We start from the raw sequence: 19,449 nt of genomic DNA on the forward strand, positions 1-19,449 counted from the left end.
TCCCAAAAATGAAGTTTGAAAATTTTCAAAAGTGTGAAACTTGTAGTATGGCTAAAATAACTATAAAGCCTTTCAGTGTTGAAAGAAATTCAAAGTTATTAGAGTTAGTCCATACTGATATATTTGAGTTATATGGTATCTTAACCCGTAGTGGTAAAAGATATTTCATAACTTTCATAGATGATTTTTCTAAATATTCAATCATTTATTTGATAAAGCAAAATAGTGAAGCTTTGAAAATGTTTAAGGAATATTTGTCAGAAGTTGAGAATCAGTTTCACATGAAAATCAAGAGACTTAGAAGTGATAGAGGTGGTGAGTATGAATCACTAGAGTTTACTAATTTTGTGAAATCTCTAGAGATTGTACATGAAACCACTGCTCCTTACTCCCCTGCCTCAAATGGGGTTGCAGAAAGGAGGAATAAAGCATTAGTTGAACTTATAAATACTTTACTTCTAAGGTCAGGAGCTCCTTCTAACCTATGGGGTGAAGCAATTTTAACGTCAAACTATGTTCTTAATAGAATCCCAAACTATAAAATTAAAGTGTCACCACTTGAGTTATGGAAAAACAGGAAACCTAACGTAAGTTACTTTAGAGTACGGGGCTGTTTAGCCTATTGGAGACTCCCTGATGTTAAAAGACCCAAACTAGGAAGTAGAGCCATATAATGTGTTTTTATGGGCTATTCTTTTACATGTAAAACATATAGGTTCCTTGACCTCAAAAATAATGTAACTGTTGAATCAGTGTAGACACTCCATTTTGAGCGTGCCCTAAACCTTCCGTGTTTATGCAAAAACCTATCAAATCAGTGAGGTAGGACCCCAAATTGCATCCTAAGTTAGGTTAGGGTCTCACCAAGGTCCCTGCAAAATTTTGTCGAAATCCGAGCGTGTTTGCCTAGCGAACGAGCCGAAGTAAGGTCGTAGTGCAAATACCTAGAAGGGGGGTGGATTATCCTGGAAGGAACGAATATGGGGGCAGATAAGACACAAAATTTAGCCCGTTCATCAAAAATTTCGCGCGCTCATCAATCTTCCGCGCGCTTAATCAAATCGTTGTGCGAATATCAACTTCTAAATTTGCCTATAAATACCTATCAAAGCCCTCATTTGAAAAGGGAAGATCTGAGATTTTTCTTGTAATCTTTTAGAGAGAGAGAGAGAGCGAGGAAAAAGAAAACCTAATTTTCTAAATCCTAGTTTTTTTTTCCGATCAGATTCTCGCCAGATTCCGGCAGATGCAGGCCTATTTCTGGTAGCACCTCCACTACAATTACAATCGTTTTACTCGTGCTTCTACCTCTAATCTGTTTTGAAGCCAATCTAAAAACCTTAACTCCCAAAGCTTTCTTCTTCGATCCATTACAATTTCAAGCCAGTGATTTGATCTTTATAATCATCAGAAACCTCAAATATGGTGTTATTGTTCTCTGAAACCCTAGCTGGAATCCAAAGTTTCAGATTTATCATTTATCTCTTCTATAAGGCTTCGATTTTCTCAATTATCTAGAAGCTATTTCAATTTCTAATCGGCTGTCATCAGGCAATCGAAGAAAAAAAGAGAGAAAAGAGGATTGTGCTAACCTAATTAGCGAGAGAGAGAGTGTGAGAGAGAAAGATAGAGATTTTGTTTCTTTTTCTGATCTTCTTCTCTGATGAAACTCATCAGAACTCCGATCTAACCCTCTCCGGCAATTTTCTCCGGCAGATTCGAACGGAATCTGTCTACTTCAAATCGCTTGTATTGCTAGTGTATAATTTATGGATTCTGGAAGTTCTCCTACGAATAAAGTCTTTGTCAAAAGCTTGAATTTTCATTTTAGTCAGGTAAGTTTCTTTTTCTTTAATCTCTATTATCAAATGCTGGATGCATTGATGTAATTGCATGATTCTGCTCTGAATTTTTCATATTAAGTAGATTCATACATGTTTTACAAGTTTTGTAAGTGATGAGTTAACTTGAATTAGTTGTTTACTTATTTTTTGTTGTTTATATAAATCTAATGGAAGTTTAAATGATTCTATGAAGATTTCCTATGTAGAAGGTTAAAAATTTTGAAATCAAATGAGTTGTGCCTTACAAGTTATTCATATAAAAATGTGAAAAAGTATTTTTGTTTGCTAATTTCAGATTTTTTATATATATACAGGAATTTATAATGAGTTATTTAGTGGTTATCCTATATCATTTGGTGTAAAAATAATTATCATAGGTGTGAGAAAAATTACAGGTAAATGAGCTAATTATTTTGATGATTCAGAGTAATTCTATATATGACTTAGGATGAAGGTTATTTTTGATTTTTCAATGAATTTATCGAGAATTACTTGGGTTACTTGAGTTTTGTTAGAGTTTTGCCTTGAATAACTCAATATATTAGAACCTCTCACCAATGGTTTTGTTTGGACTTTTGACTTGGAAATTACTTAGTTATGATAATTGCAATAGATTAACCTATTTTCATTATCTGAGTTAGTCTTCCATGCTCTGTTTCTTCAAGGAGTTATAACCTTTTTGGTTCTCTGTATACTGAGCTAGGCAACCATCAAAGCAAGATAACAATGCTTTAGATCTTTAATGCTTAAAACTGGTAGTCTAGATTATTCTTCTTCTTTTCTTTCTTATACGTTAGAGCTTTAGATTTGAAGCCTTCATGATTGATCCCTGCCTATTTGGATTGTTAGGATAAGATAAATCAATTAAGGATTAAATTTCTCCTCATTTGAACCTATAATTATTGAATGTATGGTAGCAATATGAATATGTTCAAATCTGTTATTATGAATATGTTCAGACAATAGCAGAGACTTGGTTTCAAGTTTATATAGGATAATCAATCGTTTGGTGTTACAGGGGTTTTGTTGACCTTTGTCTCATTTCACATAACTAATTATAACTGAATGAATGTTATGACATCCACATGTATCTGATTCTCATTATACGCAAGACATGTAATGATCTATGCTTGTGCATTAATTTGATGGCGCTTCGTACTTTTAAATTCTTGAGTGTGAACCATGTTAGATATGCCATTGTTTTAGACTATCAAAAAAAAAATATTTACATGTCTATTTAACAGAAATTATTTAGTCAACCTTGCGTTCTTTGAGTTGATATTACAGAGGTCTTAATCATGGGAAATTTAAGTTCACTTACTGACATATGCTTGGGCTAAATTTTGTTGGCATTTATACAATTCAATGTTGATAGGGGTATTAGGATAATTGGCCTTATTCTGATAAAATTTGAAACTATTAATCACATTTTGTATAGTTAAGTAAAAAGCACTGATTGTATTGATTTTTATTTTAGAATAGGGTGTTTATGGATGCTCATGTAAAATTATCATTTGTTTGGGACTTTAGTGTATTGGTTGATTTCTTATATGAATGGCATAGTCTTATTCATAGTGAGTATAACATTATGTTTGTTCTAATATTTAGGATTGATCTCTATGGTATTTACACAGGTTTGCACTATTGACCTCTATGGTTAATCAAATAATTCATAGTTTTAGGTTACTTTATGATTTTACTTTAAGTGTTCAGGAAATTAAATGCCATTTGTTTATAAAGTTCAGAGATGTGATATGACTTTTCCAAACTGATAACCTTAAATATAAATCATAAGACTTGCATATTGTAGTTATCTGTCCATAATGTTCAAACTGCCAATATTTATATTGCATTTTAGTTCATCTGAAGAAATTTCATAATTTTGAAGTGATATTGATAACTGATATGATGGACATGATGTGGCTGTTGTTTACATGCTTGAGGTATTTTGTGTTTCACTTAAACTTGCCTAATATTTCAGTTTCTTGGTAAGTGGTATGAGTATTATAGCATGATCAGAAGAATTGGATACCTGCAGATATAAGTTGAAATTGCATTTGAATGTGTGGTCTAAGTTAACTTGAATTGTTAGCCTAAAAAGAAAAAAAATAGTGTGTCAGATTATGATTTAGATTGTGATTATATGATAGGAAGGCAATATCATGTTAAATAATAGAGAATTATAAATTAAAATTGTGAGACAAGCTGTGTCTCGGTAGAAAAGTCATACATCTTGAGAAGACTAACTCAGTCTCACAAGTTGCACCCCTACTAGTTGAAGACGAACTTGGTCTGATAGTTGCCCTAACCATATCTATCATTGCAAGGGCAATAATAAGGATACTTAGAGCCCTCATCGGTGTTTAGGAGACTTGCCCAGTCTCATTAGCACCCTTCTTTATCTCCTCTTTTCCTATGAGACATGCCATGTCTCATTAGCACCCCTCTTAGAGTCACTAGTCTGAGTCTTTTCCATTAGCGTAGGAGTCTGTCCTTAGCTAGAGAGTCAGTCCTTCTTTCAGGAGTCCGTCCTATCATCATAGGGGTTAGGATTATGTCCAACCTCTCATCAAGTTATGTGATGTTATCCAACTCCTGCAAGGTATAGGATGTTGTCCAACCCTTGCAGAGATGTAATTCCATCCAGCCCTCCCTGTAAAGTATAGGATTATGTCCAACCTTTGTGGAATATTAGAAGTCTGTCTTTCCCTTATGATGATAGGATTCTGTCCTCTTCAGTCAAAAACTCAAAAAACATCTGACAAACCAAAAACCTCAAAAATATTGAGTCATTAAGAGTGTAGTTAGGAGAGTCTGTTTCCGAACTACGTTGGCTTGATCCCTTTCCATAGGGTACGTAGTGCAGCTTGGGATCTATATCCCAAGTCCAGCCAAACCTTTAAAAATAAACATTTCAAATCTTCCAAAACTACAAAACTTCTTCAACCCCTTTTCAAAAAGATCTTCCCCTAGAGTTAGGAGTCTGTCCTAGATATTTGAGGTGTTTTAGAGTTAGGAGGCTGTCCTGTTTGTATTGATTTGGTATGTCTTGTCGTGTGAGTGTCCCTAGAGTTAGGAGGCCTCGAGTTGATTGGTTAGACATTTAGTCGAACTGATGGCTAGACTAAGAAGCATATAGTCAGCCTATGGTTTTCATTAGGACGCACAGCCTAGCTACACATAGGATGTAGGGCCCACCTGCATTAGCTTAAGGCTAATCAACTTGCATTAGTTAGGGCATATAGAGAGTCTTAAAAATTACAATTCACGTGAACTTAAGCAATTGTACAAAAAGCTTTAAAAATCAGTCGAGTCTAGGATAGAGGTTCTAGATGGTTAGGCATCGTAGTTTAGAATAGGTCATCGAACTAAGTTGATTCTTATTCTTCCCGAGGTCGGGATACGTAGAGCAGCCAGGGTGGATGGCCATTCTGGTCCGAGTCAAGTATTGCATTAGAGTTTTAGGATTCTTCTTGTCGAGTCGTGTATAGAATTGAATTGTGTTGTATGTTTTGCTGTGTTTTCTTACTTTCATGTACATACCCTATACCTTTAGGTGTAGTATGCCTGTGCTTGCACACCAGAACTTAGACACCAATTAGGTACGACACTCATAACCTAGTTATTCTTAGGTGACATTTCTTTCATTTCTTTTGCATGTGCTTATTATTCATCTCTGAGACATGCATGATTAGACAGACGTCTTCTCGGCCATTTCACATGACTTTCGCCCAAAACTCTTCAAAATCAATAAATAAATGGCATAAGAGACCAGGTGTTTGCACTTGAGCGGATGAGGTGCTCTTCGGACCTTCCAAATTCGTAACCAGGCACGAACTTTTTTTTATATCTCTGGTTATCCATTACAATAGAGCATAGTATGGGATCCAGGGCCCACTTCCTTGGATGGCGACTCTTCTTTGTTTAAGGTACATCTCGAATCTGGGCTAGTCCCCGAATCGAGAGGTATCTCACGTTACATCGCCACTCATGCTATGAGTGGCACATTCTTTCGAGAGTTCCTTGGTAGAGCTCTCCATTCACGTGGATGATCTATAGAGACTGTCATGGAGGCTCGTCCCCCGCCTCTCTCTGATAGGGGTCCACAGGCTGGCGACTCTGCTGGGGAATTCTTTTGAGATATTGCCTAACTCTGTTAAACTGCCATTTTTTACTAATTTTGAAGAAATTTGGGCCAAAATCATGTGAAATGAGAATTTAATCACTTAGAATCCAGGGGCACCAAATAGGTGTTTAAAACAAGGAATTCACACACTGCACAACATACATCATTATATTTTTATTTCCTTTTATTGATTTTATTATTATTGGCTTCTTGGGATAGATACAGTACATGCCAGATGTGATGTCATTATCCTGATGGGATTGTTCTATCTATTTCCAAGCTATGCGCCGGTGCTGCAGCCGTAAACACTAGACGTACTTGTGTTTACAGCAGCCGATGAGTAATGAAGCATACTATGTATAACACTAGGCGTACTTGTATTATACATCTAAAGTATGGATCATAAGCATAGTACCTGATATATTGAGTCTGGAGCCCTATTTTCATTTTACATATATTATGTATATGGATATATTTGCTGACTTAGTGAAACCCAATTAGGATCTGCATGTGCTTATATATATATATATATATATATATATATATATATATATTGCATTCATATAATGACGAACATGTGTTGCTTACACATCCTGGAGCCTAGATTTAGGAGCCATGTTCTATCTATAGATTATTGTAGCTCAACTTATGTGGCTACGACGCGGTCCTAATACACTCACATGTCTGTCTTGAGTCAAGTGTCTTCACTCTGCGGGATTATATTTAGGGCTGGTGCCCCTGGTTAGGATATATATGTATATATCTATATATGGATTATCAGATTGGGGCCTACTCTTTAGTGAGGTTTCCTTGTCTAATCTAATCAGTTATATCAGTTTGTTTTTCAGATCTAGACCCGACCAGTGGCTTTTACTTGCCCCTCTCATGGTCGTGGCCTATCTTTTGCTCTATTCTTTGAGATTTTTGTCCATATATCTCTTGATTATAAGATCAGGACCTACTTTCTAGTAGAGACTCCTGCCTTGAATCAATCAGTCATATCTATTCATCTCTCGGATCTAGACCTGGCTAATGGCTTATATTTGTCACATTCATAGCTACGGTTTATTCCTTGACCCAGTGATGATAAATTTTGCCTGTTTTTATCCTTCAGATTCAAACATCATTTATCCATTCTTTTGTTGTGTCATAAATTCATATTGCGTATGTATTATTCAGATTTTTGCTTATTTTGTCTTTAGATATGGTCGACAGTTTGTCTGCTGTCTCTATGGCCATAGCCTATCATTGTTGATATCCTTGATCATACAGTTTTGACAATCTTTCATATTTAGATCCGATCTATGATCTACTTTTGTCATTTTGTGACCGTGGTCTCGTTTCTGAGTTTCTGATCATCGTTGATCATCAATGGAACATTCGGTGTCGCCAATTGTATCATTCCTATGAGTGATTGCTAAATTTATCCTTATCCTTTGTTTATTCCAGGTTATCTTCATTCCCTAATTATCCCGTCTAATCTTTGTGTCAGGTCTGATTATGGCGAACATTCTGTTGGACTATTGGATAGCCGATACCATTAGAGTTCTTCCGTCTGAGCATTCAAAGAGAAATATGGCTGATCATTTCATCAATTCATTCACTCATCTGAATAATCGGGATATAAATTGGAAGTTCCTTCAAGCAGCTGCTGGACTTTGGGATCCTGTTCTTCATGTCTTCTGATTTGGCCCTTTTGAACTCTGTCCCATATTTGAGGACTAGTGTACCCTGCTAGAGCTCCCATCTGAGGGACTCTGGATCAAACCTTCCCCTTCGCTTGAGCTTTTGCCCGAGGTGCTCAAGGCATCCCAACCGGCGGCAAGAGCCTTGTGCTTCTTCCATTCCTTCTTTCCCTTGTATTTTGAGGAAGATGTCTTGAGAAGTGGACAATCCGGTCTTTTGTGTCCAATCTTCTTGCAATTGAAGCATCTTAAAGCTCCCTCAACATCACTTTCTTCTTTTTTCTTCTTTTTATCCTTTTTATGCTTCTTTCTCCATAAGCTTTTAAATTTCCTCAACGCTTCTTCTTCATCGCTATCCGCCTCGCTAGAGGATGATGAGTTCGCTTTGGAGGCTTTTAGAGCTAGAGATCGACTCTCTTTTTCTTTCTCTTTCGGCTTCTTCTCCTCTTGTCGGCTAGTGAGGAGCATCTCATGGGTGATGAGAGATCCTACGAGCTCCTCTATGGTTAGCGTCTTGAGATTCTTTGATTCTTGTATGGCGGTTACCTTTGGATCCCAATATGGAGGAAGAGACCTAAGCAACTTACTCACAAGCTCATCAGTAGGATAAGATTTACCAAGATTAGCTAGTTCATTTGAAACTTTAGAAAAACGGGTATACATTTCGGAAATGCTTTCGTTTTGATCCATTCTAAACATTTCATATTTGCTCTTTAACAAGTTTATTTTGGAATCCTTAACTTGAGATGTTCCCTCATGGGTAACGGCAAGTGTATCCCAAATAACCTTGGCGGAATCAAAAAGAGCAACTCGATTAAACTCCTCCGTAGATAGGGCGCAAAACAAAGAATTTATGGCTTTGTAATTTAAATTTGCATGCCTTTTTTCTACGACATTCCATTCTTCAAATGGTTTGGAAGGCAACATGTATCAATTTTCAACAATGTGCCAAAGTTCCACATCTATCGAAAGAAGATAGATGCGCATCCTTGTCTTCCAATGTCCATAGTTGGACCCATTAAAGAAGGGAGGTCTAGTTGTGGAATGGCCCTCCGGAAGTCCGGTTCCATTTCTATCCGCCATTTCACAATTAGAAAGTTGCCAAAGATCTTATGATCTTTCCCTTGTTTGAAATTTTTAAAGAAAAATTTACCAAAGATTTATAGAAAAGAAAATCTTTTAAGAGCCTTTGCTCTGATACCAAGTGAAATTCCAAGGGTGGTCCCGAGTACGGCAACTGATGAGGAGGGAAGAATTAGGTTTCTAACAAGTTTTAACTCTTTTGAAAAACTCAAACCCAATTTTGGAAATTAAGAGATCAAAAAGAAATTCAAGCACACAAGTTAAATCTAAAGTGGAAATGCAAAATAAAGAGCAAGAGTAAGAGAGATTGCACCCGAGATTTAAAGTGGTTCGGTCCTCCAAACGCGAGGCCTACTTCACTCCACCAACCAAACCTGTTGATGGCTTCACTATGTGATCTTCTTAACTTCGACGAAGATCGGTGCCGATTCCAAATTCCGATTACCTTTAACCTTGGTGGCAATCTTCACCACGGAGAGTGGGCTACGCTTCTCCGAACACTCGCCCGATACAAGTTCTTTGAGTAAGAAAGAAAGAATAAAAAAATCCCTCACAAGGGTTTACAAGAAGTAGAAGATGTACAAATTTAGCCTATGATCAAAATCCTAATCTTTAGAGGATGAGAGGTATAATGAAGTTTGATTCACTCTTTGGATGTTCAAATGAAGTTTTAGAGTGTTAGGATTGATTGTTTGAATGTTTGGAATGCCCATATATATAGGAAAAACCAAATATGACCGTTCAATGGCATTGTTGTAATTCCAGAAAAAATCGCAACGGCTAAAAAACCGACCGTTGTAGTGTTCTCGGAGTTCCGAGAAAAAATCTCGGAGTTCCGGGAATACAAACAGAAGTTGAAAAAAAGTCTACTGGACCGTTTCTCGGAGTTCCGAGAATTTCTCTCGGAGTTCCAAGAAGCCTATTTCATGCAGATTTTCATTTCTTATTTTTAGGCTTCCAACTTAACACCAAGTTGGGATTGCTATGAGGGTTCCAAGGTGTTGGAACTCCACAAAGACAATCACTTATATATTTAGGGTGTTTGTTTATTTACTTAATTATACCTCTAAAATCTAAAACTAAGATTGGATCTTTTACAATCTAAATATGACTTTGGTCTTCAATGGATTCTTCAAGTCTTCATTTGTCTTGGACTTCGATGTCTTTGGCCTTCATGATGTGGTCCAATGAGATCTTATTGGCCTCAATCCAAACAATGTTGTCTTAGCACCAATGTGATCTACAACTTAGACAATCAAACACATTAGTGGTCATAAATCACTTGTGTAATGGAATCATCAAAATAAGATGGGAATGCCAAGGTGGAAACCATTGGGCTTACAGAACTCTTTCAAATGACACCCGTTGAAACTATTGCCGACATGTACACTAGATTCACAAACCTTGTAAATGGATTAAGGGGACTTGGAAAGCAATTTTCAAATAGAGATTTAGTGACCAAAATCCTTAGATCCCTACCTTTATCATGGGAATCCAAAACCTCCGCAATCACCGAAGCCAAGGACATGAATACATTGAACTTAGATGAACTAATAGGGTCCTTGATAACCCATGAGATGATTTTCAAAACAAAAGCACCCGAAATTAAAACTAAAATCGAAAAAGAAAAAGGAGTTGCTTTTCTTGCAATGTAGGTGAGAATGAAGATGCAAAGGAAGACATCGAAGATGAAGTTGCCCTCCTAACAAGAAGGATCAAATTCTTGCAAAGAAACATGGGAGGCATGAAAAATAGAAGGACCAATCCTCCATTCAAGAAGAAAGAAGAGCTCGGTGATGGATCGTCTCAACCCCGATGCTATGGATGCAAGAAGCTTGGACACATTCGCCCGGATTGTCCACTCAACAATGAACCTTCTTCAAACAACTGTTTCAAGAGAAGAGAAGGCAAGAAAGGAATGACCGCCACATGGGATGAGGAAATTGAAAGTGAAGGCGAACAAAATGATGGAGAAGATTGCTTGATTGCAAGAAACGTTTGCTTCATGGCCTCAACAAACGACAACCAAGAGGTAAATACTTTAAATAATGTCATTGTTTTAAAAGAAGTTCTAGATTCCTTGCAAAATGCACATGATGAACTTGAGATTGAATTTGATAAAAATGCATCACTTGAAAATTCTCTCTCTAACATGACAAAAGAATTTGGTTAGTTAAAGAAAGACCATGAATTTTTAGAGGATGAAAATGAAAAATACAAAGTTGAAATTCATGATTTAAATGCTTCTATCAAAATCTTAAATGAAAATCGTCAAAAACTTTTTATTGAAAACAACAAGCTAAAGCATGAAAATAGTAAACTATCTTTTGAATATGATGAACTAAAGAAATTATTTGAAAATTTTGAACATAGTTCATTGAAATTGGATAGGCTTGTTAACATTCAAAGAATGCCACATGATAAAAGTGAACTTGGACATAAATGGAATACTACAATATCCAGCTATAAAAACAAACTTTTAAAGACTTCTTCTAGTAGTACCAAAACTTGCTTTTATTGTGGTTTAGAAGGTCATTATAAAATTGCTTGCATGCATGCTAAACAATATAAGATCAATTTGAACTCTAAAGTGAAAATAAATGAATATAGCAAGATTAGGAAGATTTGGGTACATAAGGGATCTCATTTCCCTATTCATATGTAGGTATGCCTTAAAAGCCATAACAAGAAGAACACATGGTACCTTGATAGTGGATGCTCTAGACACATGAACGGAGACCTCACTCAATTTGCATCCCTATCACTCAAGGATGGTGGAGACGTTACCTTTGGAGATGATAAGAAAGGAAAGGTCAAAGGAGAAGGCACCATAGGTAACTCTACCTCTCCCATACATGATGTACTTTATGTTGATGGCTTGTCCCATAATCTTATTAGCATTAGTCAATTATGTGATAATGGTTTTGAAGTAGTCTTCAACCCCGACAAATACATTGTTAAAAATAAGATAGATGGAGAAGTGAAATTCATAGGTTCTAGAGACAATAACATTTACACTATTGGACTAAATGATCTTAGACTCCAAAATGTGACTTGTCTTAATGCCATTAGTGAAGATTCTTGGTTGTGGCATAGGAGGTTGGGTCATGCCGGAATGGATCTCATTTCGACCCTCTCCTCAAAAGAAATTGTTAGAGGATTGCCTAAGTTTAAATACATAAAAGATCACATTTGTAGAACTTGTCAATTAGGAAAACAATTAAAAAGCTCATTTGCCCCTAAAAATATGATTTCAACCGCCTACCCCTTGCAACTACTTCATATGGACCTTTTTGGACCAATGAAGACAAGTAGCTTAGGTGGAAAGAGGTACGTGTTTGTCATCGTGGATGACTCTGCTCACGATTCACATGGGTCATATTTTTAGCACATAAGGATGAAACCTATGAAAATTTTCTTAAATTGTGCAATCAAATACAAAATGAAAAAGGTATTACCATATCTTACATTAGAAGTGATCATGGAACAGAATTTGAAAATGTACACTTTGACACTAACTGTAATGAACATGGCATTAAACACAATTTTTCGGCACCTAGGACACCTCAACAAAATGGGGTTGTAGAAAAAAAGAACCGAACCCTCCAAGAAATGGCTAGAACTATGTGTAGACACCCCATTTTGCTCCGCTTTAATCAACAACAAAGTTAGTGTTTTGCTATCGGTTTTCTACCGTTTTCTATTTCCGTGTCCGTTTCTCGCGTTTTCTCAATTTTTTTATCATTTCTGTCGCATTTCGCATTTTTCCGCTAAGGGTTGAGAATGGTTATTTACGAGAATCCGAGCAGGAGAGAATTTGTACCCGTTTGGTGGGCCCGCATTGAACATTTGTTTAAAATCGAATCAACCGGGGGCCCACATTGTGGGGCCCACATTGTGGGGCCCACGTTGTGGGGCCCGCGTTGTGGGGCCTCAGTGGGGCCTCTTGTGAGGCCTCTTATGAAGAGCAATGATGGTAGCTCTCCACTAAGACAACATGATGGGCCCTCCACTAAGAGCAATAATGATGGACTCTCCACTAAGAAACATGATGGGCCCTCCACTAAGAACAATAATGATGGATTCTCCACTAAGAAACATGATGGGCCCTCCACTAAGAGCAATAATGATGGATTCTCCACTAAGAAACATGATGGGCCCTCCACTAAGAGCAATAATGATGGGCTCTCCACTAAGAAACATGATGGGCCCTCCACTAAGAACAATAATGATGGATTCTCCACTAAGAGGGACAACATGATGAGCTTTCCACCAACATATCTCTCTCTCTCTCTCTTTCTCTCCCTATATATATCTCCCTTCCCATCCATATGAAAAGAGGAGAAAAAAAATAGATTCATCTTTCATTATCTCTTCCAATCACTCCCCCAATCCCTCTCTCTAAGATATTCTTCTTCCATTATCTCTTCAAAACACTCCCCAATCCCTCCCTCTAAGAGAAAGCGAAAGACGGCGGAGCGGATCGGCGGCGGCGATTTTTCTTGACTCTTGGATTGGGCGGAGATCTTCACCACAGGTAGGTACATTGTTTTTGAAATTTTTCCGAATTTTTCAGAATTTTTCCGCAAATCGTGTTTTAAAAATAGAAAACTCTTCAAAAAACATCTTTTGACAAAGAAAAATAAATTATATACTAAACAGACTCCAAAATTAATGAAATTTCGTGGAAAAATACTATGATACTGACACATTCTATCATGAATTTTTGAGAATTTTTGGATTTGGTTTGGTATATTATTTTATGTTTTCTTTGAAACTTATCAGATTTTGTGAGAATTTTTACTAACACCAGATCACCATTAAAACTCTTCAAATTTTTACAGTAGTCTTATATTCCATATTTCTTGTTACTGTAAAATTGTCAAGTGATTTGGATCTGGTTTCATATGGGATGTAGTGTTAATTCATAATCTGGTCTGCAAATTGTAAAATCCGAAATTGGTAGTAAATAGTCATTAAAATTTATGAAATTCTCCCAGCATGCTATGTTTATTCATATCTTATTTCTGTAGAAATTTCATGGAATTTAAATTTCTATTTCTTGTAGTTTCTGTGTTAATTTTGCAATCTGGTCATTTAATTGTTAAATCAAGATTAAATATGAATTGAACGTAAAAATCTGCAAAACTCATCCAGTAAGCTACATACATTCCCATCTTGCTTCTGTAGAAATTTAAACTCATTTCGAATTTGTTTGCAACAATTTCACTTGTAAAACCACTCATATGCTTAAAATTGATAAAATTCATTGAAAATTCGAAATTAATTGAAAATCATCCAAAAATCTCTAAAGGATCTTAAATTCTGTCACATCTTAACTCTTTAATCCATTGAAACAGAAATCTTAGGATCATTAGAATTCCTTGGAAAAATGGCTAGTGCATCCATAATCGTATACCAATTGCAACCGATCTTTGACAATTTGAATACTTAAGCTATAGCATGTTGTTGGCTCCGAGGTTACTGTCCACGGAAATCCTGAGATATGCCAGGCAATAAAATGTTATAACCTAAGTATTAAATTGCGCAAGGAAAGAGTGCACGATTCCCTTCCTTGGATGCTATTCTGGGCCGAAATTGGTAAACCCTAGAGCCATTGGTAATCCTCAAGTGTCCATAAATCGAAAATCCATGAAATCTGAAATTAATTAACTTCAAGAATTTGAATTGATTTGTCTCGAGTCTTCCGGAACCATTGGATTATGGTTTCCAATCTAAGAACCATTAGAGCCCAATTTAGGAACACTAGTGTCGTGCCGTGTCCTAGGTTTTAAGGAGTCCTAGAGTTAGGAGTCCAGCCTCATCACGGACGCTTGCTATGAATAGCAACCGTGCCATAGGTCTAGTTACACTAGTCACCCAATCTTTCCTTAGGACATGCCTAGTAAACTAGGATGTAGGCAAACCTGCATTAGTCTAAGGGACAACTTGCATTTAGATAAGAATCATATAGCATCTTAGATGAAATCCTAAGATAATAAAATCCTCAACTTGAATTAAATAATTTCTCCTAAAACTGTTGAAACAGTCAATCCAGTCTAGATCGGTGTCTTAGTTGAGATAAGCATATGTAGCTTAGCTTAGGTGCACCGAACTACGTCGACTCTGATCCCAGTGAGGCTTGGGTACGTAGGCAGCTTGGATGTCTGACGGCATACCACCCGCGAGTCGGCACCACAACAAATTGTGGTGTTTTGTATATTAATTTTCTTGTAAATACTTAATCAAATCAGTTAGGGTTTTCCATGAAATTAGAATTTTAGGAGAACTTTCACTTAGAATGAATCCAGACAAATTAATAAATCAAGATACACATCTAGGATTCACATTGAAATTAGATTCTAGGATGCATGTCACTTAGTTCGCACATTAACATAGAGTTGAATGAGCCATTTAAAATAAATTTAAAAGAGTTAACTTTTGGAATCGAAGACCGATTATCGGGCAGGAATGGTGCATGTGGCGGATAACTCCCCATACCTTCCATTCTCGTAACCAGGTAGCGAGTCTAGATTTCTGGTTAATTACGGGTCCTAGATCCCACATCTAGGTGGCGACTCTGTCAGTCTCTTTCGTGTGGAATTCGGATTGCCTTAGTGATCCCAAGTCCACAGGAAAGACGAATTCAAATCAATATTAAAATGCACACGCCAATCGCATGGGTACGAGAGACCAAGAGAGAGGCGCGGCGGCTCGCGCCCCACGCCCCTCTCACGGGATCATGTCCCACACTATGTTGCATGAAAATGATCTCCCTAGATACTTTTGGGCGGAAGCGGTTAGCACCGCTTACTATATCATCAATAGGGTATATATAAGGCCAATTTCTAAGAAAACACCTTATGAGCGTTGGAAAAACTTGAAACCAAATATAAGCTATTTTAGAGTGTTTGGATGTAAATGCTTCATCTTAAACATTAAAGATAATTTGCACAAATTTGATAAAAAGTCGGATGATGGCATATTCTTAGGGTATTCTTCACATAGCAAGGCATATAGAGTATTTAATAAAAGAACTCTAGTTGTAGAAGAATCCATGCATGTGACATTTGATGAGAGAGAGCCAACACCTCAAGAAATGCCACATGATGAGGATGAACCTATTGAACATCTATTACCTAAGACAAATGTTCCTTCCAATGCATCTACAAGTAATACATTGCCTAGTGAGGAAGTAGAAAATGTAGATGATGACTCATTGCCTAGGGATAGGAGAATATTGGTAGATCATCCTGAATCCCAAATCTTAGGTGATGCCACATCGTCGGTAAGAACTAGATCATACTATCGTAGTGTGAGCAATAACTTGGCGCTCCTATCCGAATTTGAGCCTAAGTCCATCAAGGAAGCCGAAAAGGATGAATATTGGTTGATGGCTATGCAAGAAGAGTTAAGTCAATTCGAAAGGAACAAGGTGTGGAGGCTAGTACCTAGACCTAGTGATCATCCAGTCATTGGCACGAGATAGGTGTATAGAAACAAATTGGATGAAAATGGAATAATCACTAGAAATAAAGCTAGGCTTGTAGCCCAAGGGTACAATCAGGAGGAGGGAATAGACAATGATGAGACATTTGCTCATGTTGCCCGTATGGAAGCTATTAAGATACTCTTGGCATATGCATCTCATAAAGGATTTAAACTATATCAAATGGATGTCAAAAGTGCCTTCCTAAATTGCTATATCCAAGAGGAAGTGTATGTTGAGCAACCTCCAGGTTTTGAAGACTTCAAACATCCAAATCATGTATTCAGGCTTGATAAAGCTTTATATGGATTAAAGCAAGCTCCTAGAGCTTGGTATGAGAGGTTGTGCACTTTCCTAGTTGAAAAGGGATTTGAGATGGGAAAGGTGGATAAAACACTATTTATCAAAAGAGAAAATCAAGATATCCTCCTTGTACAAATCTATGTAGATGACACCATCTGTGGCTCAACTAATCAAAAAATGTGTGACGAATTTGCAACTCTAATGAAAAATGAATTTGAAATGAGCATGATGGGTGAGTTAACCTACTTTTTAGGACTCCAAATTAAACAATACCAAAATGGGATATTTATAAATCAAGAAAAATATACAAAGGAGTTACTAAAGAAGTATGGCATGGATAGTAGTAAGACATCAAGAATTCCCATGAGTACAACTGCTAAGCTAGAAAAAGATGAATTTGGCAAATCTATAGATCAAAAGATGTATAGGGGTATGATAGGTAGCTTACTCTATTTGACAGCCAGCAGACCAGACATTATGTTTACTGTCTGTCTCTGTGCTCGTTTTCAATCGGATCCAAAAGAGTCTCACCTATCGGCAGTCAAGAAGATCTTCAAGTACTTAAGAGGAACCCAAAGTCTAGGACTGTAAATTTAAAAGATCATCTGCCTTCACTCTCATTGGATATTCAGATGCAGACTTTGCTGGATGTAGAGTGGATAGGAAAAGCACTAGTGGAACTTGTCAAGTCTTGGGAAAATCACTTGTTTCATGGTTTAGCAAGAAACAAAATTCAGTAGCTCTTTCCACAACAGAAGCTGAATATGTGGCAGCTGGAGCTTGCTGTGCACAAGTCCTATGGATGAAAAGCACATTGATGGACTATGCAATTAAAATGGAAAATATTCTCATCCAATGTGACAATACAAGTGCTATAAGTTTGACAAAAACCCTCATACAACACTCTAGAACAAAACATATTGAGATTATGCACCACTTCATTAGAGATCACTCACAAAAAGGGGATATTTGCTTAAAATATATCAACATTGAGGATCAATTGGCGGATATCTTTACAAAACCCCTTAGTGATGATAGAATATGTTATATCCGAAGTGCCTTAAACATTTGGAGTGCAGATCAAGTCAAAGAAATTGCCAAATAAATACTTTGTGCCTTTCACCAGCTTATCTATATAGTATTTATATATATCATCTTTGTTTGGTAGTATCTGCATGAATGAGATGTCAAATATTAATCTTAAAAATCACTCAATTGGTACTCTTAGCCTTCTTAGTTTTCTAAGTTGGAGAGGTACTTTCACTTTAATTAAAAATACCTAACAATTTGACATTTGTCAACATCTCAATCATGAACAGGTATATGTGCATTATTTGGTTAAATATATTTATACCATAAGCATTGATTTAGGGGGAGTACCTAACTCAATCTTCATTTACTCCTAAATTGATGTACATTTTAGTTCACCCTTTCTGTCGATGACAAAAGGGGGAGAAGTTTGAAATTGATTATCTATTCAATTGACTATACGCACCATATGCTTTTAATTGTTATAATTTATCTGTGTGCATATATTGAGGGGGAGTTCCAGCAATCACTTGCCTACTATGTCACTCCACACACACCTCATAATCAATTTTGTTTGTCATCATCAAAAAGGGGGAGATTGTAAGCCCAAGGGTCTACTCTCCTATCTTGTTTTCATGATTCTAAACATAATTGATTGTGTTACTGAATACTAATCAATTTGCCTTGAAGTGTTGTGTTTTAAGATAGGATTGATCAATTGAAGAAACCAACACACTACATGGTCATGCTTGAAGACGTACCAACACAAGAGTCAAAGGAGCTAAGTGGAGCTCATATCATCTCTCAAGCAAGCATACAAAAGATGGAAGATCAATTGAAGACCAAGACTAAAGAGAAGTTGAAGGTTACATAGGTATCATTGTACATCCTTTCTCTTTAGATTTTCAAGACAAGGCAAAGTGTTTTTTTAAAAGAGTTTTTCAAATACACTTAAGAACTTAAAATGGATTAGTGAATGGTTATATGGTGGACCAACATGTTGGGACCCTCATAAACATTCCAAAATTATCATAGGAGTTGAATTCTAAAAGCCAAAAATCAAACAAGCAATAAAAACACAAAATCTGCTGATTTTTAGGCTTCTCGAAACTCCGAGATTTTTCTTTTTAGGATTTCCTTTTTAGGAGGCTTATTCAGCCTTATGTTAGAGCAGCTCCTTTCTAGCGAGTCTTTGACTCATTTGTCATTCTTTCTTTTGATAGTGTTAGTGGAGAGTCTTTGACTCGTTTGTCCTCTTTTATGGTGTTATTAGAGAGTCTTTTACTCATTCCTCCTTTAAGTTGTAGTATTAGAGAGCCTTTGGCTCACTCGTCCTTTGGATGGTATTGTTAGAGAGTCTTTGATTCACTCGTCCTTTGATAGCGGTATTAGAGAGTCTTTGATTCATTTCCCCCTTTTCTATAGTTGTTTTTAGGAGCTTCTCCTTAGTGTTGTCGTTACTCTTGTTTGTTAGGGACTAGCACAGTCTCATTAGAGACTTACCTTTTGGGATTTTAGATCGTTGTCTTTATCCTTGATCATTAGTTTACCTTGTTTAGGGGTTTTCCCTATTTGCCATAGGGTTTTGCTTTGTATGTTCCCTCCGGTCTTTGACCAAAAGGGTGAAATCAGAATTTTAAAATCCAAAAATGTGTTAAAACATATAAAACTCAAAAACATTAGAAATTTAAAACATCAAAAACATTAAAAAAATATCAAAAGCCTTAAATCTTTTGAAGTGTTGAGTGTTTTAGAAGTAGTAATTAGGAGAGTTCATTTCGAACTACGTTGGCCTGATCCTCTTCCACGAGGTACGTAGTGCAGCTTGGGATACATATCCCAAGTCCAGCCAAACTTTGTAAATAAATGCTTTAACCCTTCTTCTTCAAA

The sequence above is a fragment of the Tasmannia lanceolata genome, unplaced genomic scaffold (assembly GCF_043159265.1).
Source record: "Tasmannia lanceolata isolate RefF3 unplaced genomic scaffold, GAP_Taslan_0.1 ptg000044l, whole genome shotgun sequence".
Classification (NCBI taxonomy): domain Eukaryota; kingdom Viridiplantae; phylum Streptophyta; class Magnoliopsida; order Canellales; family Winteraceae; genus Tasmannia; species Tasmannia lanceolata.